General features: G+C 40.2%; 1 long non-coding RNA gene across 3 annotated transcripts in view; it reads left to right on the forward strand.

Annotated features, from left to right (window-relative positions):
* LOC112824738 (uncharacterized) overlaps window positions 1-24,316 on the forward strand; it is a 110,749-nt gene extending 86,433 nt beyond the window's left edge. For all 3 annotated transcript variants that reach the window (XR_012380171.1, XR_012380170.1, XR_003208519.2), the window contains 4 exons: window positions 10,850-11,012; window positions 15,050-15,181; window positions 15,736-15,826; window positions 23,320-24,316. This is a non-coding gene — a long non-coding RNA (uncharacterized lncRNA). The remainder of the gene's footprint in view (window positions 1-10,849; window positions 11,013-15,049; window positions 15,182-15,735; window positions 15,827-23,319) is intronic.
* The last annotated feature ends 1,181 nt before the right edge of the window (window positions 24,317-25,497 follow it).

A 25,497-nucleotide genomic window follows, 5' to 3' on the forward strand; every position in this document is an offset into this window, starting at 1 on the left:
AAACCACAAGTGTTGGAGAGGATGTAGAGAAAAAGGAACCCTCTTACACTGTTGGTGGGAATGCAAGTTGGTACAGCCACTTTGGAAAAGAGTGTGGAGTTTCCTCAAAAAGTTAAAAATAGAGCTACCCTATGACCCAGCAATTGCGCTACTGGGTATTTACCCCCAAAATACAGATGTAGTGAAAAGAATGGCCACATGCACCCCAAAGTTCATAGCAGCAATGTCCACAATAGCTAAACTGTGGAAGGATCCGAGATGCCCTTCAACAGATGACTGGATAAAGAAGATGTGGTCCATATATACAATGAAATATTACTCAGCCATCAGAAAGGATGAATACCCCTCATTGGCATCGACATGAGGGGAAATCAGAATGTGAGGTTTTAAAACAATGAGAGAGATGACAAGCATGGGACCCAGGCAGGCTAAACAAAGAACAAACATAAATCTCACATAAGCTACCACTCTGTTGGCACTGCTCATGAACAGTCTTCTACCAGAAGAGCTTTCTGGTAAACTGGGCTGGATTATATTCAAGGTTAGGTGGGGTCTCTCCTCAGAAACCTAAATCTTACCACCTGTGATCCAAATGACAAACAGTGGAGCAAATAAAAGAAAGGAAGATTCTGGATGTACTCTGAGGTCCAGCCTTAGGGTCACCACACAAAGGAAAGAAGCACAAAGAGGGTATCCAGGGAGACACGACAATGTGCATGACCTTTGGCTTTGACCTTGACCCCATCAGTGTCACAGATTTAGGCTCAGACACTCAATTAGTATTCCCTTCTCTTAGAGAAGTTGAGAGGAAAAGCCCGATCAGTACATACAGTCTTACCCCCTTTTGTGGTTCTTAAAACAAAAATCTAAACACATACCAAACATTTAAAAGTGGATATATCTGTGGCCTTGGGTCATAGCTGGGACAAAGATCAAATCAGATAGGGCCACTAAAAGATGATTGGAATCAACCAGAAACAGGTAACTCAGTTCTCCACACAGAACTTATTAAGTAGGGAACATTCATTTTCCATCCCACTGGAGGGATATCTCATGAAGGCTGACGTTCATCCCATCAGATGGAATAGTATCCTTGGGAATAAAACAATACCATAAACACTTGTCACTTTCACAAGCACACCCTTGTCAAGAAATGGTAGCTAAATGTTACAGAGTGTCAGGACATGGGAGGCGTAATCATGGCTTCCCCGGGCACTTGTATGTCCTGGTGGTGTTTGGATGAAATCGGGACGGGTTTTCTTCATCATCTGGATACTCTTTTATGTTGAACATTTTACAGAACACAAGTGTAATTTTTAAAATTCAGTCAAAAAGTTATTTTCCTGTGGGAGACAAAAACGTTGTGGATTCTCAGGTGGAAAGTAGAGTTAAAAAAAATCATGTGCCGCAGAGGGGGCCTGCTTGGCCAGATACGTTTGCTGAGGGAACTACTGGGCTGATAATATTTCCTTGAACTCCGGGAAGGCCTTCCAGCTCTGCCAGTTTCAATCCCCGATGGTGCCGCAGTTGGACTCACATGACAGGGAGCTGTGTCATGCTTGGCACAGCACCACTCCACATACCACCCTGCCTGCATCACCAAATCCTGTATCTTGTTAATTTGTTTGGCATCACCCACTAATGCCTTCACCCCTGCGCTTCAGGGTTCTACAGTTGTGATTTGTAGTACAACACAGGCCTCCTGAGGACCCCCAAATCCCTTTTGTTCCTTGGGCCATGCCAATTCCCCTTTTAATAAAAAATATAAAAGCTTAAAAAACTGTTTTATTATAAAAATAAAAACTTTGGAAGTATAGATATCTGTACAAACTTTAAGCCTTTTCCAGGCAATAGTCTTCGTTGAAATAAGCCAACAAAGCAAGGAGACAAGCTATGGGGGCCCAGGTGATTGGGAGCCACCAGAATTTCTAAGTTCTAATTTTCCTTAGTACCTGCTCAACCATGCTCCTTTTCTGATGGTCTGCCCTGCATGGACCTCCACTTACCCTCACCAGGTAATAAAAGAAGGATATGATTTTAAGGCTAGGGTAAACATTGGTGCTAATCTTAGTGAAGACAGGCACTTCACATTGATAATCACAGCCTGGTGACTGTCCAAGTTGCTCTCAGGATTAAGTTCTTTGTTTGCCTTTCTAAAAGCACACGGACCTTTAATCCTTGATTATTCTAAAAGTGGCAGATGATTTACTAAGCTATTGCTTGTGTTTTGTTCTGACTGATCTAGAAGAAGAATATAACATGTCTTCTCTTTTCATCTCCGCTCCCTCTCTCCCCTACAGCCCCAAACCAAGGGCAGTCCAGGCTTCTAGTCCTGAAGAACAGAACATTTCCTTGTCCTTAGGGCAAAATTAAGAAACACTTGTTTTTAAAGAATTGTCTTTAGGAAGAAAGACAAGACTCTTCTTCAGTTTTGAGGTGGGAGTGAACAAACCTAGACAGCCTTGAGAGCTTGGAGGAAACCAGGAAATGGTCTTGTGTGGGTCGGTGCAGTGGTCCTTGGCTATCATTAGTGACCCCCATCCTGACCTCCTAGCACGCCAGGAAATGGCACAGAGGCCCTCCCCAAACATTTTGATGTGTATAACCCCAGAAACTTTCACAATGAACCTGGAGGGAGGAGAGAAGCCACCATAATGATTGAGATGGAATTTCCTAAAAGCCTAGTGAGACAGAGCCTCAGAGCAGATGAAATTGAATTAGGGAAATAGAAGAAACATGAGAAACTTTACACCTTAGGATGTGCAGCAAAAGTTTCTCACATTTCTTACAGTTCCCTAATGTGTGTTATATAAAGTTTGGTCAACCTCTTTGTGATGTTAGTGATCTTTGGGAACTGAGAAAACTGAATTTTTTACTCAACTTTATCCTTATCCATCTTTTATTTTTCCTTTCAGTTTTTTTTTCTTTGGAATATAGTAGATGGAGGGGCTTGGGAGAAAAGTAGATTTTTTTTAAGAAAGAAAAAACAAAACACAGCCATTAGTTTGCTATCTGCTTACATTTCCTGAGCTTTTCCAAAGGACCATTGAATGATGGGACAAGACAGTAAGTCCTGGCAAGAGGAAGTCAGTTGGTGAAAATATACCATGGATATTTCTCTCTGCCTGCTATTACTACCACAACTACTCCTGTTAAAGAAAAGATAAGGACAGAGAAACCAAAGAGTGGAAAATTTCGATGCCGAGCAGAGAACCTGATTTAGCAGTCTACACTCTGAGGAATGGTTCCCAGGAGAAGTGGGCAGGTCTTTCAAACCGTGTCTATTTCATATTAGGAAAGTTTTTGAGTGTCAGTCATGGGTGGGAGATCCCCGGCTTGTCAATCCGGCAGTGTTACTGCTGGAGGTGGCTGCTGCTGTCTGGATGGAGCACCCACTGCACTGTAGAGTCCCCAGGTAGCCACGTCAGAGTTTAGGACTATCTTTCCATAACATTGTTACTAGCACAGCTACCACCTCGTGGTTGTTGGGCTATATCTTTCATCAGGACACTTTCACATACGTTACCCCGTTTGGGGTGAGGGAAGCAGTGTACCTGTGCTCTCAGTTTACAGATGAGGAAACAGAAACTTATGGAAGTCCAGTAACTTCTGTAAAGACAGTTCATGAGTGAGAGAAGAATGAAGAGGGACAAAAATGACTGAGCAGGGCTGAATATTAGACATGACTGCTGAATCATGTCTCTTCATTGAGAATTTCAAAAGGCATACATGGGGAAGAGTGTACATCCCAGAGATTTCCATATCGAATTATCTAGTCATCATTATCTACCTTAGGAGCAGTAGAAATCGTTTCTTTGGAGTAATTTTTTACATAATAAGAAATGTAAACGCTTAAAAAAACTTTTATTATAAAAATAAAAACTTAGGAAGTATAGATATCTGTACAAGCTTTAATCTTTTTGTAGGAAACTTAGAAAATATGGGGGACAAATGAAGAAACAGACATAATAAGGTACCTGCAAGACAAAGGTAAACAATAACCTTTCCAGGGTCTTATCTACATACGTGTGTGTGTGTGCGCACGCGCGTGCACAGTTGGGATCACACTATGTAGGCATTTTATGTGAGGTCTTTTTAATTTAACCTGATGTCCTAGCATGGCACCTGTTTTGATCTGGTAGAGCTGCCATAATGAAGTAGCACAGACTGGATGGCTTAAACAGAAATCTATTTTCTCAAAGTTGTTAAGGCTAGAGTCCAAGATCAAGTTTTTAGTGGGGTTGATTCTTAATGAAGGCTGCGAGGGAGAATCTGTTCCACGCCTCTCTCCTACCTTTTAGTGGTTTACCAGCAATATTTGGTGTTTCTTAGCTTATGGAAGCATAGCTCCAATATTCCCATAGTGATCTCCCTCTGTGCAAATTTTCCCTTTTTTACATGGACATCAGTCATATTGGATTTGGGGTCCACCCAACTCCATCATAGCCACATATTAACCAATTGCATTTGCAACAACCCTATTTCCAAATAATGTCACATTCTGTGGTACTGGGGATTTGGGAATTCAACATATGAATTTGGGGGGAATACAGTTCAACCCATATAGCACCATGTAGCATTAAGGCATCCCTGCAACTTTCGTTTTCATTGGAAATAAAATATTTCATTGTACAAATACAGTGTCATTTATTTAACCAATCCTCTATTGTTTAATATTTGACTTGTTGCTTTTATTTTCCTATTTACTTAATGCTGCTTGTGAAAATTTTGATGATTCATAATGAGATCCCTCCCATCTCAACATGAGTGGGTCCATTGTGGCATTCCAACTAAAACTTAATGACCCAAATTTCTGAGAAATACAAGTCATAAAACCTACCCTCAGTCTAGTTTCTTAGCATATGTATAGAAGCAACACTCTGTCTAAATCAGTTGTCTCCGAAGTTGAGTGCAATAAAACAACATTTAGGGATATGGAAAAAACATTAGAATTACTGTTTCAATTTTCTAGTAGTCTAATTCATTGTTCATTTTTGTCTTATAATGTTCATAATGTAAAACTAGGGTAGTACATACAATATAAATAAGTATTTATAGATTATGGGCAATTTTTAAAAAATCTTTCCCCGATAAGGATTATAAGTTGGAAATCACTAGTCTTGAATGTTTATCCAAGGACTTTTCACCAACAATTCCTATTTTTTTAGCTATGAATCACAAGCCAGAACTTAGTAAACTGCATACTTGCCAGGTCATTACCTCTGCTTCTAACTTTAGATCTCCATTCTGACTGTGACCTCAACCCTTTGATTCTTCTCCACACGGCCTTGCCTTGGTTTCTGGCTTGGGTTCAGGAGTAAACAAACAAGTAAATAAGTGGCCTATGATTCTGGAGAACAGAGAGGGAATTTAGTTGTGTGGAAAGTTAAGTATCTCTGCCCTCTTACCCTTTCAGCCTCCCATAAGCATCTTCAAAATTAAGAAGGAGAAAAGGACCCACTTCACATTGTCTCAAAGCCTGCCCTAAGTGGTTTGCTGCTTCCCATTTTATTATCCCAGATGTTTGCCACTTCGTCAACATGGGCCCACCAAGCAGAGAGACCCTCAACTGCTGAAAGTAGGGAGCAAATATTTTTCTTGGTTTCTCTTTCTGCTTGTACAGTTAGGAAGTGTGTGCTACCTGCATTCCATGACAAGGTGTGAAACAGTGTGTCTGGCTCTACCAGGGACAATGTTCAAAATAGGAGTCTTTTTTTTTTTTTTTTAACAAAGATCCTGGAAAGATGAGAAAGAATGGGTACCAACCAACCTTTCTGACTTCTGGAAACCAAATTTGTTTGTCAGTCTTAAGCTAGCAGAAAAGTAAATTTTAAACCCCAAGTTGCAAAACAAGATGGAATTAGCTTGACTTTAATGCAAATTTATATTCAGGAGTTACTTCTGGCCAAACCCTTTGCTTATTGTCCCGTAGGTCATGTTGGAATTCCTTTGGCTTACTGTTCCATATGGTTTTTGGGTCAAGCCTACAGAAAGCCATCAATATTTTGGGTTTCATCACTTTTGTTTCTACTTATTTACTGAAGCAAAAAAAGTATGACCTTTTTGTAGAACATAGTAAAGTCATTCTCCCACTTAGAAGCAGGCCTCATTCTAGAAGTCTGTATAGAAGTTGTTTAGGGCTATGAATACATTTTCTCCTTGACTTCTAGTCTGAACCAAAAAAGCATTTGTGCTGAAATTTTATTTATTTATTTATTTAAGATTTTATTTATTTATTAGAGAGGGACACAGCCAGAGAGGGAACACAAGCGGGGGGGGGGGGGGGGGGAGGGAGAAGCAGGCTTCCCACTGAGCAGGGAGCCTGGATGAGGGGCTCCATCCCAGGACCCTGGGATCATGACCTGAGCCGAAGGTAAATGCTTAACAGCTGAGCCCCCAGGTGCCCCTGTGCTGAAACTTTAGTGTGTAGAAGAATCATGTAGTGATTCTTGTTAAAAAAGAATTATTCAACCCCACCCAGAGATGTGTGGGCTCAGAAGCTCTGCAGGGGGTCTGTGGATCTACATTTGAAATAAAATCCTCAAGGGATACAGATGCATTGAGAAGCATGCTATAAAGGCAGTTTAACCCACAAGGGACTGAAATACCAGAGATTTTAGATGAAAAATAGTAAAATAAAAGTTCCGAGCTGAGAGAAAATATTTAGAATAGATTTACAAAACATATCTAGAATGGTGTACAATGAACAGCAGATTTATTTAGAGTAGGATAAAGAGGTGCTGATTCATTTATCCTCTCAACAAATATCATTTGAGGTTCTACTTTGAGATAGTCACTAATTTAGATGAGAGGACCATAGTGGTTTGACACAGTTCCTCTCAAAGTCTATAGTCATTGGAGGAAGCAGATGTTAATAAAATTATCACACTACATGAATAAATCATCACAAATTGAGGTAAGCACTCTGAAGAAAAAGTATACCATTCCCTAAAAGTGTAGGACTTAGGTTGGGGGTGCGCAGTGGGAGAAAACTTTCCTGAGGAGATGATACTTGGGTGGAGATCTGAATGAAGTTGTCTCAGTGATGTGTGATTGGTGGACTGGTGCAGGTGGCTGGGGATGAGGGCATTCTAAGGGGATTGTGTAAATAAAGGTCTAAAGAGGAGGAGGCACCTCTCTGGCTGAGAAGTGGGAAGAAGGCCAGCGTGGCTGGAGCACAGAAGTTGAAGTGGCAGATGGCAGAAGAGACTGGAGAGGGAATCAAGATCCTTGCAGACCCTTGTGTAATGATGTTGATCTTTAGCTTAAAATCATTAAGTGGAGTGGACTGTGTGTGTGTGATCACTGGTAGCAATGTGAGCAGATTGCAGGATGGCCAGAGTAGATACAGATAAAGTTTGCAAGTTTTTGTAGTGCTGTGAATGAGGTTTAATGGCCTTTTGGACTTGGGTAGAAAAGTGGAAAAGGTGGGAAGAAAACAGATTCCAGAGACACTTTGGAGGTTGTTGATGGGTTGGCTGTGAGGAGTGGGTATCACAGAAGATGTCTTGGGCTTCTGTCTTGTGCATTGGATAATGGTTATGCCTATAATTAAAAATAGTGGAAAGGACCAGATACTGGGGGAAAGATAGTTTGTTCTTAGACATGTTGAGTTCAAGATTTCAAAGCAGAGATATTTAGGCAGGTTGATGGAAAAACACATCCAGAATTCACTGGAGTAGTTTGAACTGAAGGTAGAAATTAAGGCCATCGGTGTCCAAATTATTACTGAAGCTTTAAGCATAAGTAATATTGTGGGATGAGAATTCAGAGGAAAAGAGAAGAGGTTCTGGGAGAGATCCTTGGAAAACTTCAATATTTATGGCAAATAGAGGAGGATGAGCTTGATAAATATGCAAAGGAGTGGCCAGAGAGGTGTTAAAAAGCCAAAATAGAACAAAAATAACCCAGAAGATTGTGGTGTTATGGAAGATGTGGGAAGAAGGAAGAGTGTCAAGAAAGAAGTAGTAGTCCTTGCTGCTGAATGCTGCTGTGTGGTCCAGGAAGATAAGGAATGAAAAAAAGATTCCCTGATAGATGAAAGTGGTTGACTTCAGTGGACCTCACGGGAGCCATTTTAGTGGTATTGATGGGAATAGAAGCCACACTGGCATGTCTGGGAAGTGAGTAGAGGTGAGAAAATGGAAGAGTTTCATGACTCTTACTGGTCTCTCTGTTAGTAGCGTTAGTGTTTGTTTGCTTGTTTGTTGCCCAGTTTCTCTTTAAAGTGTGTTCTTTTCCTTTGATGTCTCAGTAGTTGTGCTTGTATTTTTATCAGCCCACTATTAGGCTTGCAGAGAGAATAATTAAAAGTTTTTTTAAAAAGCTGAAAAAGAATATAAAAGAAAAAAACTTCCATAAGAGACTGGACAAGAGTACCAAGAAAAAGAGAAAGAGTGAAAGGGGTTCACAAAGATATGTCTACAGATAAAAATAATAGAACAATATAAGAGAGAACTCTTAGGACACTCTTATTATGTACGAGGCACTTGGTAAAGCACTTTAAATATAATAACTCATTCAGTAATCACAGCCCTAGGAGTTATTCTCATTCTGTAGATCAAAGGAACTGGGACACGGAGAGTTTGAGTAAATTGCCCAAGGTCATCTGGATAAATAGTGGTTGAGCTGGATCATAAACTCTGGTGTCTTGAATCTTTAGTCTTCATAACTAAATGAGTATGAGTTTGGCAAGTAGAATCAAGTGAGTTCAGAGTAGTAGAAAATACAGACAAAGCAGGGGACCTGACATGGGCTGAATCCCACTGAGGTGAAGTGAATGGTAGCATGGGAGAGATGTGAGCAAAAGTCCTGGAGTATGGACTACCAGTCCCTCCTCCTGCAGACACTCCAGCCTTTGCTAGTGATTTTCTTTTCTTTTTTTTTTTTTAAAGATTTTATTTATTTATTTGACAGAGAGAGACACAGCGAGAGAGGGAACACAAGCAGGGGGGGATGGGAGAGGGAGAAGCAGGCTTCCCGCAGAGCAGGGAGCCCCATGTGGGGCTCGATCCCAGGACCATGGGATCATGACCCGAGCCGAAGGCAGATGCTTAACAACTGAGCTACTCAGGTGCCCTGCTAGTGATTTTCTTAGAGACCACCCCCCACCCCCACTACACCATCTTTAGGCTTATAAGGGCAGTGATTGAAATATTCACATCTCTTAGCATACTCAATCTTCTTTATATGGTAGCAGTATGCTACTGCTTTAATTTAGCATAGTCTGACTCAGCTTTGAGGTCTTAACCCCAGTGGTGGGATGATAGGAAAAAAAATCCCTCTTGATAACATGTCCCCAAAGTATTTTTCTCTTTTGGCACAATGTCTAGCATTCAATAATAGTAGCTATTTTATTTATTATTGTAACCTCACAACTGAGAAGAGGGGGCGCACATAGTTTTGAAGATGCTCTTCTTGATGGGCAACTTGGCCATATCTGAGGGATTTTTTTTTTTTTTTGGCTTCTTTGGCACTATACTTTAAGAAGGTCTTAGAGCATGTTCAGGTGAAGGTAAATGAATTAATAGTTTTATCATATGAAAAATGATAGAATTAAGGATGAAAAAAGAAAAGGAATACTAATGGCAGAAACTTCAAGAAGATACACTTTGTCTCAATACAAATAACTGATTTCTAACAAGGCCTTTGAAAGTTATAACATGCTGCCTTAAGGAATAATGTGTTTCTCAACCTTGGATGTGGTCAACATGGCTAAATATATACTTGGTAAGTGATAGATATGTTGTAGATAAGTGATTCATAAGCTGTAAAGAGTAAGCATATGGAAGATGTCTATTAAAATAGGCACCCAAATAGATTATTGAATAGCTGAATAAATTAATGGAGCTGGAAGCTATATCCCAGAGAGTCTATGATCCCATATAATTCTTCACATCTTGGGAAATCAGAGTAGTGTTTCAGTGACAAGGGATAGTTTTGGATCCAGATGGGGCACTGCCCAAAGGGAAAGGTAACAGTGGGACTTGGGTTTGGTTGATATGGTGGCCAAGGAAGTATGAAGTATGATGATGAGGACAGTGGTTACAGCCAGTTGGTCAGCTTCTGTTTTATCTTGAATCACTCCAAGCTCTTGATGCCTAATTACCATAAAAATATCAGGAAAATACATCCTCATCTCCAAGGAATATCACCACTGAAGGACAGGTGACAGGGAAGCTCAGGCAAACAGCCACCAGGGACAAGAAAATGTACATTCTGGCAGACAAATGAACAGTCATATTAAAACTAAAGTTATTAACCCTGATAATCACCTTGAAATGATTTTTCTAAATTTTTTCATGAAGAAACAAGATTCAAAATACATAGTTGACATCAGCTATTCCACCCATGACTCTCAGCTAAATGTCTTTCAGCTTTGCTCTGTAGCTCCCTTCTGTTCTAAATTATTCTAGGGCTCTACAGGAATTTATAAATTCTGATGTTGCTGATTAAAAGTAGTTTTACAAAAACCTTGTTGATAAAAGTGTGGTGGCTATTGAGTAAACAGTTGTCCTGAATTGTCAAAATATGTCAGCACAACTTGCTATAATAATACGTTTTGAACTGGTGGGTCAACTCTCAATGCATTAAATGGGTTCCTTTTTCTTCCCATGGATTTTCTTTGATGTTAAATTGTCATGGTAACAGAATAGCAGCATTGCCAAATGTAGTTTTCATGGCAGGAAAAAAATATAAGCCACATGCTGTAAAGCAAACCATAGAAACTGTTCAACTGCACATATCCAGAACTGACATTCAGATAGGACAAGTCGGTCTACTTGCAGGCTATATACCCTTGTGGAGTTGGCTACAATAAATGTGTCTCTCTCTTTCTTTTTTCTTCAAGATCAAGAGCAAGAAGATAAAGAATTAAACAAAGAAACACATTGTGGTTTATAATTCTGAAAAGGAAATAAGAACAGCTCTCAAACCAGTGAGAAAATGAAATTAAGTAGAAATTATGATAAAGATCTCCTTTGCTGTTTGTAGAATTTGCCCTGGGACCTAAGGTAACCTTTACAAATTTGAGTCTGTCTTACTGTTCTATTCTGACCCACTCTCCAGAAGCAGGAGTTTTCTGGAAGGAGTGCTTTCCTACTTCTTCATGTCTCCTTCCACCTGTTGCTAGGGTTATTCCTGGCTACTACATTTGCTTTTTCAGAAAGGAAAAATAAGGTAAAAAGCTTAGAACTGGAAAAACTTGTAAGATCACATAGCCTGACTTCTTCATTTTATCCACAAGAAAAAAAATGATGCTTCTAAAAGTTCGGTGGTTATCCCTGCCCACACAGGAAGCTAGTGGCATTACCATGGGTAAACAGCTAACACTTGTTGCAACAAGATCGTATTTTAAGTTCTTTAAAAAACGTTAGGTAATTTAATCCTCCCAACGATCTTATGAAGTAGATACTAGTATCTTGATTATTTTACAGATAACAAGTGTTTGTGTTACTTCTGGTAAAAGCCAGGAAGTAGCCAAGCAAAGACGCAACATGGGCATCTACGGTGGAGAAAGTCATGGGGTTTTTGAGGAAGATAAATTTATATTGCAATTCTTGCATCAGTACTTAGCAGCTTTGAGATGTTGGGTGGTTTCCTACATCTCTCAAGCCTCAGTTCCCTCGTCTGTAAAAGAGGGTGATACAGGATGGTTTTAAAGGTTAAATGAAATTATATATGTCTTAGCATAGTGCCTGGCACTTAGGAAAGGCTCAGTTAACAGTAGCTATCATTTTTATTATCATTTTATTGTTTTTAAAAAGATTTTATTTCTTTATTTATTTTTAGAGAGAGTGCGAGAGAGTGCAAGCAGGGGGAGGGGCAGAGGGAGAGAGAGAATCCCAAGCAGATTCCATGCTGAGCACCGAGCCTGATGCTGGGCTCCATCCCACGACCCTGAGATCATGACCTGCCCCGAAAATAAGAGTGAGATGTTTAACAGACTAAGCCACCCAGGTGCCCCTCATCATTTTATTATTTTTATATCTCAATCTTCTGGATTCTATCGAGAGATTTCCACTAACCTGTTTATCTTATTGTCCAATGTTGTCCAAACACCTCTACAAATACAATGTTTATGAAACTTGAACCATATTTTTCAGCATTGGAGTTGCATTAGAGTAAAAATATAGCCTCTCCAATAAAAGTAATTAAACAAATTTTAGTTGTATCTTTTTGTTCTTTAGTTTTTGAGCATCATTAAGGGTATACGTAGTTTCCAGACTTCTTACACTCACTTTATTTCTCTTATTCTCTACCCATACCTGAAAATAGCTCCTCTTAGTTACTATCTCCTCAGTGTCCCTTCCCCCACATTCCCTAAGTATAACAAAGCCACCTTAGGTAGAAATGTAAGTATATGATCATCAAATTTCAGAGTGTACAGTTTCCTTAAAAATCATGTTATCCAATCATTGTTGGGGGAGGATGTGAGTTGAGATGTGTGGATGAGGATTTATGATTTTAAGTTCTACTCCAAACAACCAGCATCATCCCAGCACAGCAGCATGATTTATCCCACATGCAAATTTTTTACCTTTTCTGAGTGGCCAGTAATTGTATCTCTGCCAGTTCCATCAACAACTGTCTACATTTAGAAATGTCAGCCTGGTTATTAATCTACAGGAAATAACAGTAAGAGTGTTGATTCATGGGTGTGGAGTTATATATTATAAAAAATTTCCAGGTAAGGTGGATTAAAAGCAGCAACATTTTTCTAGTATCAATTGTCCTAAAATTTAGGTGACTCACTATTCCTATAGATTCTGAATCTCATTAACGTTGTAACTGTGCCCAAAGTTATTCCAAAATATATAATGTAGGCTCTGTTATGGGAGCTCTTTGCTAAGGTTATGGAAGAAACTGGTTTAGAGCTTAGAAGTAGAGATGGAAGATGTGTATATGTGTGGGGAGGGGAATGATGCTGAAAAACACCTGGAAAGTGACTTCAGATTTTAAATTTCATGAGGTTAGGGATACTTTATTGTGCAGAATTGCTCCACTTTTCCTTTCAACTCTATAACTGGATGATGTTGATGATTAATTCCTTTATGCTTCTTCTTGCATCCAAAAGAGTTGGTTAGTGGAGCCAAGCACTCTTTATCCCTGGTTTAAATAGAGAAAACCACAATAACACGGAATCAGCAGTACATAATGGTTCATCTTCCAAGATATCAGAACTCAAATTTATTTATTCATTCATTCATCTATCCATCTATTCAACAAATATTTGTGGAGCACACATTATGATCCACCAAGAATTGACCAGGTTCTAAAGGACTGACTGACACAATCAAGCAAGATAATGCTCATTCATTTTAAAAGAGGAATAGTCGTCTCTAATCATCAGAATGTTTGGGCATGCCTGTCCTGAGACAACCCAAATTTGTCAGAAGATTGCTTGGACAATGAGGAATCAGAACAATGATTATCATCGCTTTTGTTTGTTTTATCAGACTATGGAATAGTCTGAAATACATACCTCTACCATAGCAGCAATGATTACATTCAATTAACATCCATTCTATGAAAACTATCAAGTAAATGTCATAAGCCCAACACTGTATGAGGTACTAAAAAAAACTACCAATTATTGTATACCACTCAATTTTACAGATCCAGCAATTTATGTATAGAGGAATTATGTAAGTCACCCAAGATTATACAACTTTCCTTACCTGTTCCTTCCACAACTTGGTGATGTCAGATAGCCTTTCTCTCTTTAGTGCCTCTCCTAACCCACTGGCATCAATCCTAAGATATCAGTGAATTGCTGATAAAAAAGTGTCTAACACTGCTAGATAAAAAGTTATCTAACACTTAACATCACAGGGCTTTTATGCTCTCATTTCCCCAAGATTAAAGACTTGAAACTAAAGACAAATAGAGCTGGGTTTGGTATAAAAGAAGGCTGATATTATAGATTGAGCACCAGTAGGCCTTGGTGTTTATGTTCTGTTTCAATGAATTTGCAATGAACTAGCCAGCCATCATTCCTCTGTCTTCCTCCTTCCCCCCACCCCTCTCCTTTTCTCTCCTCTCCTTCTCCAGAAGAAGGTATTTGCAAGATGGTTGGGAAAGATTACACTTAAAGGTATGGCCTGGGAAAGGAAGGTTTTCCTCTCTGTTGGGCCTTATGTGAATAGAACGCCATGATCTCCATAGCAAGCTACCTTTCTTAAAAATGCGAGGTAACTGAACATGTTCTGCAGGCAGAGCTAGGAGAGTCTTGGGAAGTGAGCCAGGTGGCAGCAAGTCTGAGGAGGGGAGCATCAGAGTATAGGCTGATGTGAGACTGGACTTTCTTAATGAGCAGTAAGCACTGGCCCATGTGTGAAACATACAGATCCTATTGACCTGGGCAAATAGAAGCACAAGATTGACTGACATGGAGGACTTAAGAGGGTGAGAATATAGAAAATCAAATATAAGGTAGAAGAAGTATAAATACAACCAGATTAAAACAATTACTTTTAAGGCACCTGGGTGGCTCAGTCATTAAGCATCTGCCTTCGGCTCAGGTCATGATCCCAGGGTCCTGGGATTGAGCCCCGCATGGGGCTCCCTGCTCCACAGGAAGCCTGCTTCTCCCTCTCCCCCTGCTTGTGTTCCCTCTCCCACTGTGTCTCTCTCTGTCAAATAAATAAATAAAATCTTTAAAAAAACAATTCCTTTTAGGGTGTGCCACTCTTGATCTTGGGGTCGTGAATTTGAGTCCCACATTGGGGGTAGAGATTACTTTTAAAAAATCCCTTTTAACATTTACATTTGAGGATGTTCTACAATTAAGAATAATGTAAAATCATATTCATTGTCTTGTTAATGGAGACATAAAATATTGGTAAGAAAAAAGTTGCGAAATAGTATAGAGTATATGACTGCAAGATATAAGAAAAATGTGTGTATGGAGAAGGCTGGTTGTAACATGGTAGTGGTGGTCTACACTAGGTGATGATATTGTAGATGACTTAATTTCTTCTTCACACATATTTGTATTTTCTATAAAACACTTATTTGTATTTTTAAAAATGTTTTTATTTTTTAAAAGCTTTATTTTAGAGAGAGAGAAGCAGACTCCCCACTGAGCACGGAGCCCAGTGTGGGGCTCGATCTCACAACCCTGAAATCCTGACCTGAGCTGAAATCAAGAGTTAAATCCTTAACCAACTGAGCCACCCAGGTGCACCTTTATTTTAAAAAGTGGGGCCCCCCAAAAATAAGAATTTTGTCAGTGATTCTGTACTAAAAGCAGGAAGCAGTTTATAGCTGTTAAAATTTGGCCACTAAAGACATGGGTTATTTTGGTCTCATGACAGATGTTTATGGAACAGGATGTCCCAGCCTCTCGTAAGTCAAACTGGCTAACTTTGTACTTTGCACACTGTAGTCTGCTGTGAGCATGAAGATAATCAAAACTGGAAAGGTATTTAATTTATCATGATGGTGAAGTGCAGTGTACCTGGAAGACGGGTGTTGTGAGAGATTCTAGTCTCTAGACAGCAGGGAAGCCAGAGAAAATGCCGAGAAGTTGTTGACAACCATACTGGTCCCTTGCCTACTCAACCTCTTCCCTAGCTCTGACAGCCTGGAGGAATTAAACTCCTTTTCAACTTCTCCCAGGCCTCACTATTCCTTGGTGCTTGTCCCATCAGCCGAAGCAGAGCATTTTGATTAGGATTCTTTGAGGGTCATTAACATGAAAAAACACTGATTTTTAATTACTCTCTTTTCCAGGTCACCATTGACCCTTGCCCATGGAGCCTCCCCTCCATTCTGAACACTTTGAATTCTGCCTTCACACCTTCGCAAGGGCTCAGTAACTTCGGTCCGTGTTCCCCTTGGAGTGCATGTTGCATCAATTTCCTCACTGCACCAGTTCAAACCATTGAAACCATTACTACCTCTCCCTTTATCCTTTGCTTCCTGGCCTCAACCCTGCTTCCCCCCACCCCCAGATCCTCCATTCTTATGCCAAAGTTTTCTTTTAAAAACAATTGCTCATGTCACTCTTCCCCCCCACTATCTAATACCTTATGGTACTCTATGGTATAATCCAAATGCGTATGCATGACCTCAAGTTATATCCCCAGTTTCTTTACCCACACCACCCCTTCCTCAGAGACTACCTCCTGGGAACTCTAGGTTCAGCCCCAGTAGATGTGTCTGGTCCAGAAGAAACACATTCTGTTTCTCTATGCCTTTGCTAATGCTGTTCCCTTTTCCTGCCTTTCTTAGCCTAAAAAAAAAAAAACAAAAAAAAAACCCTTCTGATCATCAAAGCCTCAACTCAGTTACTTCCTCCTGGAAATCATAAATATAGCCACCAAATTTATAGTTGTTCAAGTATTTATATGTGCTCTGAGAGCACTCTCTGTTCCTAGGTATGGTGTGGCTTTTACCGTTATTGTATAATAATTCAGGGGTCCTCGTGTAAACTGGAGGTAATGGCAATATCTTCCTTAGAGGGCTGTTGGAAGGACTAAGTGAGTGATAGATCACATTCTCTGTTAGGCAGGTTTGTGTAAGCTAAAGAAATAGCTGCACAGTTCGTAGAAGGCAGGCAAAGGGGCCATAAGGCAATTGGTCCTTGAGAAGTCACCAGCAAGCAAAAGCCATAATTAAGCAAAATCCAGAAAATAAATGCAGTAAATTGTGAGGTAATTCCCTGTTGGTAGCAGGAATAGTAGGCAGACATGGAGGAGCCCAAGGCCCTGAGAGCAACTGCTTTGCCCCTCTACTCTGATAGATACTGAATCCTATCCTATCCCCAGCCTACTTTCCTGGCCCCATCAAGGAAATACATAATTTGCAGGGCCCAGTGAAAAGTGAAAATGTGAGATTCCTTGTTCAATAATTATTAAGAATTTCAAGACAGCAGCCTTAGTGTATTAAACCAAATGAGTGTCTATTTCTTGCAAATATAATAGTTTGGCGAAAATATTCCTCCTTTAAATCTTGTTCCCCAGGATGCCTGTGTAGCTCAGTGGATTAGGCGTCTGCCTTTGGCTCAGGTCATGGTCCCAGAGTCCTGGGATGGAGCCCAGCGTCGGGCTCTCTGTCTGCCACTCCCCTTCCTTATGCACTCTCTCTCTCTCTCTCTGACAAGTAAATTTTTTTAAAGATTTTTTTTATTATGTTAAACCATACATTACATCATTAGTTTTTGATGTAGTGTTCCATGATTCATTGTTTGTGTATAACACCCAGTGCTCCATGCAGAACGTGCCCTCTTTAATACCCATCACCAGGCTGACCCATCCCCCGACCCCCCCCCCCGAAGCCTCAGTTTGTTTTTCAGAGTCCATCGTCTCTCATGGTTCGTCTCCCCCTCCAATTTCTCTCCCTTCATTCTTCCCCTCCTGCTATCTTCTTTTTTTTTTAACACATAATGTATTATTTGTTTCAGAGGTACAGACCTGTGATTCAACAGTCTTGCACACTTCACAGCGTTCACCATAGCATATACGCTCCCCAATGTCTATCACCCAGCCACCCCATCCCTCCTACCCCCACCACTCCAGCAGCCCTCAGTTTCTTTCCTTAGATTAAGAATTCCTCACATCAGTGAGGTCATATGATACATGTCTTTCTCTGATTGACTTATTTCGCTCAGCATAATACCCTCCAGTTCCAACCACGTCATTGTAAATGGCAAGATATCATTCTTTTTGATGGCTGCATAATATTCCATTGTGTGTATATATATATATATATACCACCCCTTTATCCATTCATCTATTGATGGAATTCATGGCTCTTTCCACAGTTTGGCTATTGTGGACATTGCTGCTACAAACATCGGGGTGCACGTACCCTTTCGGATCCCTACATTTGTATCGTTGGGGTAAATACCCAGTAGAGCAGTTGCTGGGTTGTACAGCAGCTCTATTTTCAACTTTTTGAAGAACCTCCATACTGTTTTCCAGAGTGGCTGCTCCAGCTTGCAGTCCCACCAACAGTCTAGGAGGGTTCCCCTTTCTCTGCATCCCTGCCAACATCTCTCATTTCCTGTCCTTAATTTTAGCCATTCTGACTGGTGTGAGGTGGTATCTCATTGACGTTTTGATTTGGATTTCCCTGATGCCGAGCGATGTTGAGCACTTTTTCATGTGTCTGTTGGCCATTTGGATGTCTTCTTTGGAAAAATGTCTGTTCATGTATTGGATCATTTGTTCTTTGGGTGTTGAGTTTAAGAAGTTCTTTATAGATTTTAGATACTAGCCCTTTATCTGATATGTCATTTGCAAATATCTTCTCCCATTCTGTCGGTTGTCTTTTGGTTTTGTGGACTGTTTCTTTTGCTGTGCAAAAGCTTTTTATCTTGATGAAATCCCAAGAGTTCATTTTTGCCCTTGCTTCCCTTGCCTTTGGCGATGTTTCTAGGAAGAAGTTGCTGCGGCTAAGGTCGAAGAGGTTGCTGCCTGTGTTCTCCTTTAGGATGTTGATGGACTCCTGTCTCACGTTTAGGTCTTTCAACCATTTGGAGTCTATTTTTGTGTGTGGTGTAAGGAAATGGTCCAGTTCCATTCTTCTGCATGTGGCTGTCCAATTTTCCCAACGCCATTTGTTGAAGAGACTTTTTATCCATTGGACATTCTTTCCTGCTTTGTCGAAGATGAGTTGACCATAGAGTTGAGGGTCCATTTCTGGGCTCTCTATTCTGTTCCATTGATCTATGTGTCTGTTTTTGTGCCAGTACCGTACTGTCTTGATGATGACAGCTTTGTCATAGAGCTGGAAGTCCGGAATTGTGATGCCACCAGCTTTGCTTTTCTTTTTCAGTATTCCTCTGGCTATTTGAGGTCTTTTCTGGTTCCATACAAATTTTAGGATTATGTGTTCCATTTCTTTGAAAAAAGTGGATGGTATTTTGATAGGGATTGCATTGAATGTGTAGATTGCTCTAGGTAGCATTGACATCTTCACAATGTTTGTTCTTCCAATCCATGAGCATGGAACGTTTTTCCATTTCTTTGTGTCTTCCTCAGTTTCTTTCATGAGTATTTTATGGTTTTCTGAGTACATATCCTTTGCCTCTTTGGTGAGATTTATTCCTAGGTATCTTATGGTTTGGGGTGCAATTGTAAATGGGATCGACTCCTTAATTTCTCTTTCTTCTGTCTTGTTGGCGTATAGGAATGCCACTGATTTCTGTGCACTGATTTTATATCCTGCTGCTTTACTGAATTCCTGTATGAGTTCTAGCAGTTTTGGGGTGGAGTCTTTTGGGTTTTCCACGTAAAGTATCATATCATCTGCAAACAATGAAGAGTTTGACTTCTTCTTTGCCAATTTGGATGCCTTTTATTTCTTTTTGTTGTCTGATTGCTGTGGCTAGGACTTCTAATACTATGTTAAATACCAGTGATGATAGTGGACATTCCTGCCATGTTCCTGACCTTAGGGGGAAAGCTCTCAGTTTTTCCCCACTGAGAATGATATTCGCTGTGGGTTTTTCATAGATGGCTTTTATGATATTGAGGTATGTGCCCTCTGTCCCTATACTCTGAAGAGTTTTGATCAAGAAAGGATGCTGTACTTTGTCAAATGCTTTTTCTGCATCTATTGAGAGGATCATATGGTTCTTGTTCTTTCTTTTATTAATGTTTTGTATCACATTGACTGATTTGCAGAAGTTGAACCAACCTTGCAGCCCAGGCATAAATCCCACTCGGTCGTGGTGAATAATCCTTTTAATGTACTGTTGGATCCTATTGTCCAGTATTTTGGTGAGAATTTTTGCATCTATGTTCATCAAGGATATTGGTCTGTAAAATTCTCCTTTTTGATGGGGTCTTTGTCTGGTTTGGGGGACAAGGTAATGGTGGCCTCATAAAATGAGTTTGGAAGTTTTCCTTCCATTTCTATTTTTTGGAATAATTTCAGAAGAATAGGTATTAATTCTTCTTTAAATGTTTGGTAGAATTCCCCTGGGAAGCCATCTGGCCCGGGGCTTTTGTTTCTTGGGAGATTTTTGAACTGCTTCAATTTCCTTGGTGATTATAGGTCTATTCAGGTTTTCTAGTACTTCCTGGTTCAGTTTTAGTAGTTGATACATCTCTAGGAATGCATCCATTTCTTCCAGATTGTCTAATTTGCTGGCATATAGTTGCTCATAATATGTTCTTATAATTGTATTTCTTTGGTGTTGGTTGTCATCTCTCCTCTTTCATGATTTTGTTGATTTGGGTCATTTCTCTTTTCTTTTTGATATGTCTGGCCAAGGGTTTATCAACCTTGTTAATTCTTTCAAAGAACCAGTTCCGAGTTCCATTGATCTGTTCTACTGTTCTTTTGGTTTCTAGTTCATTGATTTCTGCTCTCATGTTTATTATTTCTCTTTTCCCACTGGGTTTAGGCTTTATTTGCTATTCTTTCTCCAGCTCCTTTAGGTGTAGGGTTAGGTTGTGTATTTGAGACCTTTCTTGTTTCCTGAGGAAGGCTTGTATAGCTATATACTTTCCTCTTAGGACTGCCTTTGCTGCATCCCAAAGATTTTGAACAGTTGTGTTTTCATTTTCATTGGTTTCCATGAATTTTTTAAGTTCTTCTTTAATTTCCTGGTGGACCCATTCATTCTTTAGTAGGATGCTCTTTAGCCTCCATGTATTTGAGTTCTTTCCAACTTTCTTCTTGTGATTGAGTTCTAGTTTCAAAGCATTGTGGTCTGAACATATGCAGGGAATGATCCCAATCTTTTGGTACCGGTTGAGACCTGATTTGTGACCTAGGATGTGATCTATTCTGGAGAATGTTCCATGGGCACTAGAGAAGAATGTGTATTCTGTTGCTTTGGGATGGAATGTTCTGAATATGTCTGTGAAGTCCATTTGGTCCAGTGTGTCATTTAAAGTCTTTATTTCCTTGTTGATCTTTTGCTTAGATGATCTGTCCATTTCAGTGAGGGGGTGTTAAAGTCCCCCACTATTATTGTATTGTTGTCGATGTGTTTCTTTGCTTTTGTTATTAATTGGCTTATATAATTGGCTGCTCCCATGTTAGGGGCATAGATATTTACAATTGTTAGATCTTCTTGGTGGATAGACCATTTAAGTAGGATATAGTGTCCTTCCTCATCTCTTATTACAGTCTTTGGTTTAAAATCTAATTTGTCTGATATAAGGATTGCCACCCCAGCTTTCTTTTGGTGTCCATTAGCATGGGAAGTGGTTTTCCACCCCTTCACTTTCAATCTGGGGGTGTCTTTGGGTCTAAAATGAGTCTCTTGCAGACAGCATATTGATGGGTCTTGTTTTTTTATCCAATCTGATAGCCTGTGTCTTTTGATTGGGGCATTCAACCCATTTACATTCAGGCTAACTATTGAAAGATATGAATTTAGTGCCATTGTATTGCCTGTAAGGTGACTGTTACTGTATATTGTCTGTGTTCCTTTCTGGTCTATGTTGCTTTTAGGCTCTCTCTTTGCTTAGAGGACCCCTTTCAATATTTCTTGAAGAGCTAGTTTCGTGTTTGCAAATTCCTTTAGTTTTTGTTTGTTCTGGAAGCTTTTTATCTCTCCTTCTATTTTCAATGACAGCCTAGCTGGATATAGTATTCTTGGCTGCATATTTTTCTCGTTTAGTGCTCTGAAGATACCATGCCAGTCCTTTCTGGCCCTCCAGGTCTCTGTGGATAGGTCTGTTGCCAATCTAATGTTTCTACCATTGTAGGTTACATATCTCTTCTCCTGAGCTGCTTTCAGGATTTTCTCTTTGTCTCTGAGACTCATAAGTTTTACTATTAGATGTCGGGGTGTTGACCTATTTTCATTGATTTTGAGAGGGGTTCTCTGTGCCTCCTGGATTTTAAGGCCTGTTTCCTTCCCCAAATTAGGGAAGTTCTCTGTTATAATTTGTTCCAATATACCTTCTTCTCCTCTCTCTCTTTCTTCTTCTGGGATCCCAATTATTCTAATGTTGTTTTGTCTTATGGTATCGCTTATCTCTCGAATTCTGCCCTCGTAATCCAGTAGTTGTTTATCTCTCTTTTTCTCAGCTTCTTTATTTTCCATCATTTGGTCTTCTATGTTGCTAATTCTCTCTTCTGCCTCATTTATCCCAGCAATCCGAGCCCCCATTTTTTATTGCACCTCATTAATAGCCTTTTTGATTTTGACTTGGTTAGATTTTAGTTCTTTTATTTCTCCAGAAAGGGTTTCTCTAATACCTTCCATGCGTTTTTCAAGCCCAGCTAGTATCTTTAAAATCATCATTCTGAACTCTAGTCCAACATCGTGCTAATGTCCGTATTGAGTAGGTCCCTGTGGTCAGTACTGCCTCTTGTTCTTTTTGTTGGGGTGATTTTTTCCATCTTGTCATTTTGTCCAGAGGAGAATAGATGAATGAGAGAACAAAATGCTAACAGGGTAACAATGTCCCCAGAAAATATACACTAAACAAATCAGAAAAGACCTGAAACCAGGAGAAAAGAAAGGGAAAGAAAGAAAAAAAAGGAAAAAAAGGTAAAGAAAAAGAAAAAGATAAAAACAAACAACAGAACAAAACAAATAAATACAGAATATGAGCAAATATGATCAGGCTGGTGCATAGATCAGTGCCACACACTAGATTATATGGTGTATTTTTTCTGTTAGAAAAAAAGTGCCTCCCAAAATTTTAAAGAAGGAAAAACTTATATATGTACAAAAGTAAGGGTTAATATGATGAAGGGATGGAATATGACTGTAAAGATGAAAATTATAAAAGATTTTATAAACGGAATTGATAAGGTAAGAAGTTGTTTGAAAAAAGAAAAGAGGATTTTAAAAAAAAAAAAAAAAAAAAGGGAAAGAATGTGATCAGGCAGGAGACTAGAACAAAGCCATACACTAGAGATGTAGGGTATATTTTGATCTGTTAGACTATATCTCAAAATTTTAAAGAGAGAACAACTTATATATATATGCCAAAAATAAGGGTAACTACTATGAAGGGATAGAATATGACTCTAAAAGTGTTTTTTAAAAAAGGGATTGAGAAGATGTTGGTTGAAAAAGGGAAAAAGAAAAATTAAAAAAAAAAAGTTAAGAAAAATTAACTTTGAAAGACTAAAGAATCATGGGAAAAAAGCCATGACTTTTATGTGCGGTATTCCTGTAGCGCTGGAGTTCTGCCATTCTCATTGATCGGTAAACTTGGTCTTGGCTTGCTGGCTGTTCGTGCTGATCTTCTGGGGGAGGGGCCTGTTGTTGTGGTTCCCAAATGTCTTTGCTGGAGGTGGAATTGCCCCGCCCTTGCCGGTCTGGGGTAAGTAATCTGCTCGGGTTTGCTCTCGGGAGATTTTTTTTTTTTTTAAGATTTTATTTATTTCTTTCAGAGAGAGAGAATGAGAGATAGAAAGCACGAGAGGGAAGAGGGTCAGAGGGAGAAGCAGACTCCCCATCGAGCAGGGAGCCCGATGTGGGACTCAATCCCGTGACTCCAGGATCATGAGCTTTTGTTCCCTGCAAGCTTTCTGTACAACTTTGGAGGAGGAGAGTGAAAACAGTGGCCTCCCAATCTCCACCCCAGAGGAGCCAAGAACTCGGGACCCCGCTCCTCAGTGCGCCCCCAGAGAAAAGCAGTCACTCCCATCTCCCTGGTCTCCAGCCGCACTCCGTGCTCACCCGGCCTGTGACCAAGCATTTCTGTCTCTGGTACACGACCCCGTGTTGAGTCTCCAAACCCAGCAGATCCCTGCGGTGCGCTCCCATGCCGCTCCTCCTGGGGGAGAAAGGGGAGTGTCCCCGGATCTGCCACTTGTTCGGTCCCTGCTGGAAGAGCCGTGGCCCGACTGTGCCATGGATCACAGTTTATGGCCACCCTGAGCTTAAAGCGCACTCCTCGGCTCCATCTCTGCAGCCGGCTTCCCGGCTCCGATACCTGGGAGCTCTGCCGCACTCAGGCACCCCCGGTCTCTCTGTGACCCCGAGGGTCCTGAGACCACACTGTCCCAGGGAGGGTTCCACCCCCCGCTTAGCCACTGGAGCGACGTCCCTCAGTGAAGCCGACTTCTAAAATTTCCAATTTTGTGCTCCGTGTCTCTATCACTTGCCAAAAGTGGCAGACAGAGGCCCCCTCCCCCACCGTCTATCCTCCCGAATATTGGGAGGATAGCTTTGGAGGAGGAGAGTGAAAACGGATACCGGATTCACTTCTCCGCATGTCCTACCTTCCAGAAAGTGGTCGCTTCTCTGTTCAGAGAGTTGCTGCTATTCTTTTCTTGGATCTCCTGTTGAGTTCGTAGGCGTTCAGAATGGTTTGATCCCTATCCAGCTGAATTCCTGGGACCAGACGAAATCCAGGTCTCCTACTCCTCTGCCATCTTGCTCCGCCCTGACAAACAAATAAATTCTTTAAAAAAAAAAAATCTTGTTCCCCTTTATTTGTAACTAATCTGGTTTTGAAGTGGGTATAATATGTGGTTTCTTTGTAACTCTCACGGTATTTTCTTTGTAACCTTGAGACACTTAGAACTTTCTATCCTGCTGTGATGGATACTGACAGTCTGATCTCCCCTCCTGGCAGATGAGTTGGGGGTTTTTGTTTTGTTTTGTTTTTTAGCTTTTTTTTTTTTTTTTTTTTTTTGAGGATGAGTTGTTTTAAAAGTGGGTCTATGTCTGATTTATCTTTGTTGCCTCCAGCCTGCTTATATCCAGCTCACTTGGTTGTACTAACTAGTAAAGGAATCATCATCTCCTGTTTCGGAGCAGGTTACCAAGAGTAATTAGTTACAGGATCAAGGATAAGACTGAATTATCTTGGGATAATTCCTTGCACAAAACATGCCCCTGGTGTTAGAATTATCACAACCAGGCATGCCCCCCCCCAAGTAAGGAAGAAATAACATTCCTTGTGATCACAGAATCCTTGCTCATAGATACGAGTTTCAGTAATTACAAAAAGAAACTTTTTGAACCCTTCCTTGGTAAAATATGCTTATAGGTTGTCACATTTATTAAACACTTTACTTTGCACCGGGAACTGTCCTCAATACTTTGCATACATCAGCTTCCTTAACTTGATTCTCACTGTGAGCACAGTAAAGGAGGTGCCATTGTGCCCACTGGGCAATAGAAGGAACCAACGCTTAGAGCACATTGCCCCAAGCGATAAAAACAGCTTAGCGTCTACCCTTTATTGCTTTGTCAAATTTCACTAAACCTCTGAGAGTGGCGCTAGAGAAAATAGTGTCTACCTCCCTCTCTCCCTCATTTGAGACCTTTGTCATAGCTCTTCAGGGATTGACATCTCCCCCACAGGTATCCATTGCCAACAGGCTTTCCCATCACTCCTGTTATTCAAAGAAAAAAAAATGTACTAAACTCAGTAAGTATTCCTAGTATTTGCCTTAAAAAGAAAAAGCCCAGAATATGCATTTAATTAGAAGCACAATGCTCTAAAACCTTTCCTACACAGTGACCCTAAAGGCAGAGGAAAGTGGTCAGTCACTCCAAACAGAAATTTTCCTCAAATCTTGCATATTGTTTGTAAAATCTATGAAAATTTTGTGTTC

This window comes from Callorhinus ursinus, unplaced genomic scaffold (assembly GCF_003265705.2).
Source record: "Callorhinus ursinus isolate GAN/ISIS: 27379988/994484 unplaced genomic scaffold, GSC_fseal_2.0 scaffold12, whole genome shotgun sequence".
NCBI lineage: Eukaryota > Metazoa > Chordata > Mammalia > Carnivora > Otariidae > Callorhinus > Callorhinus ursinus.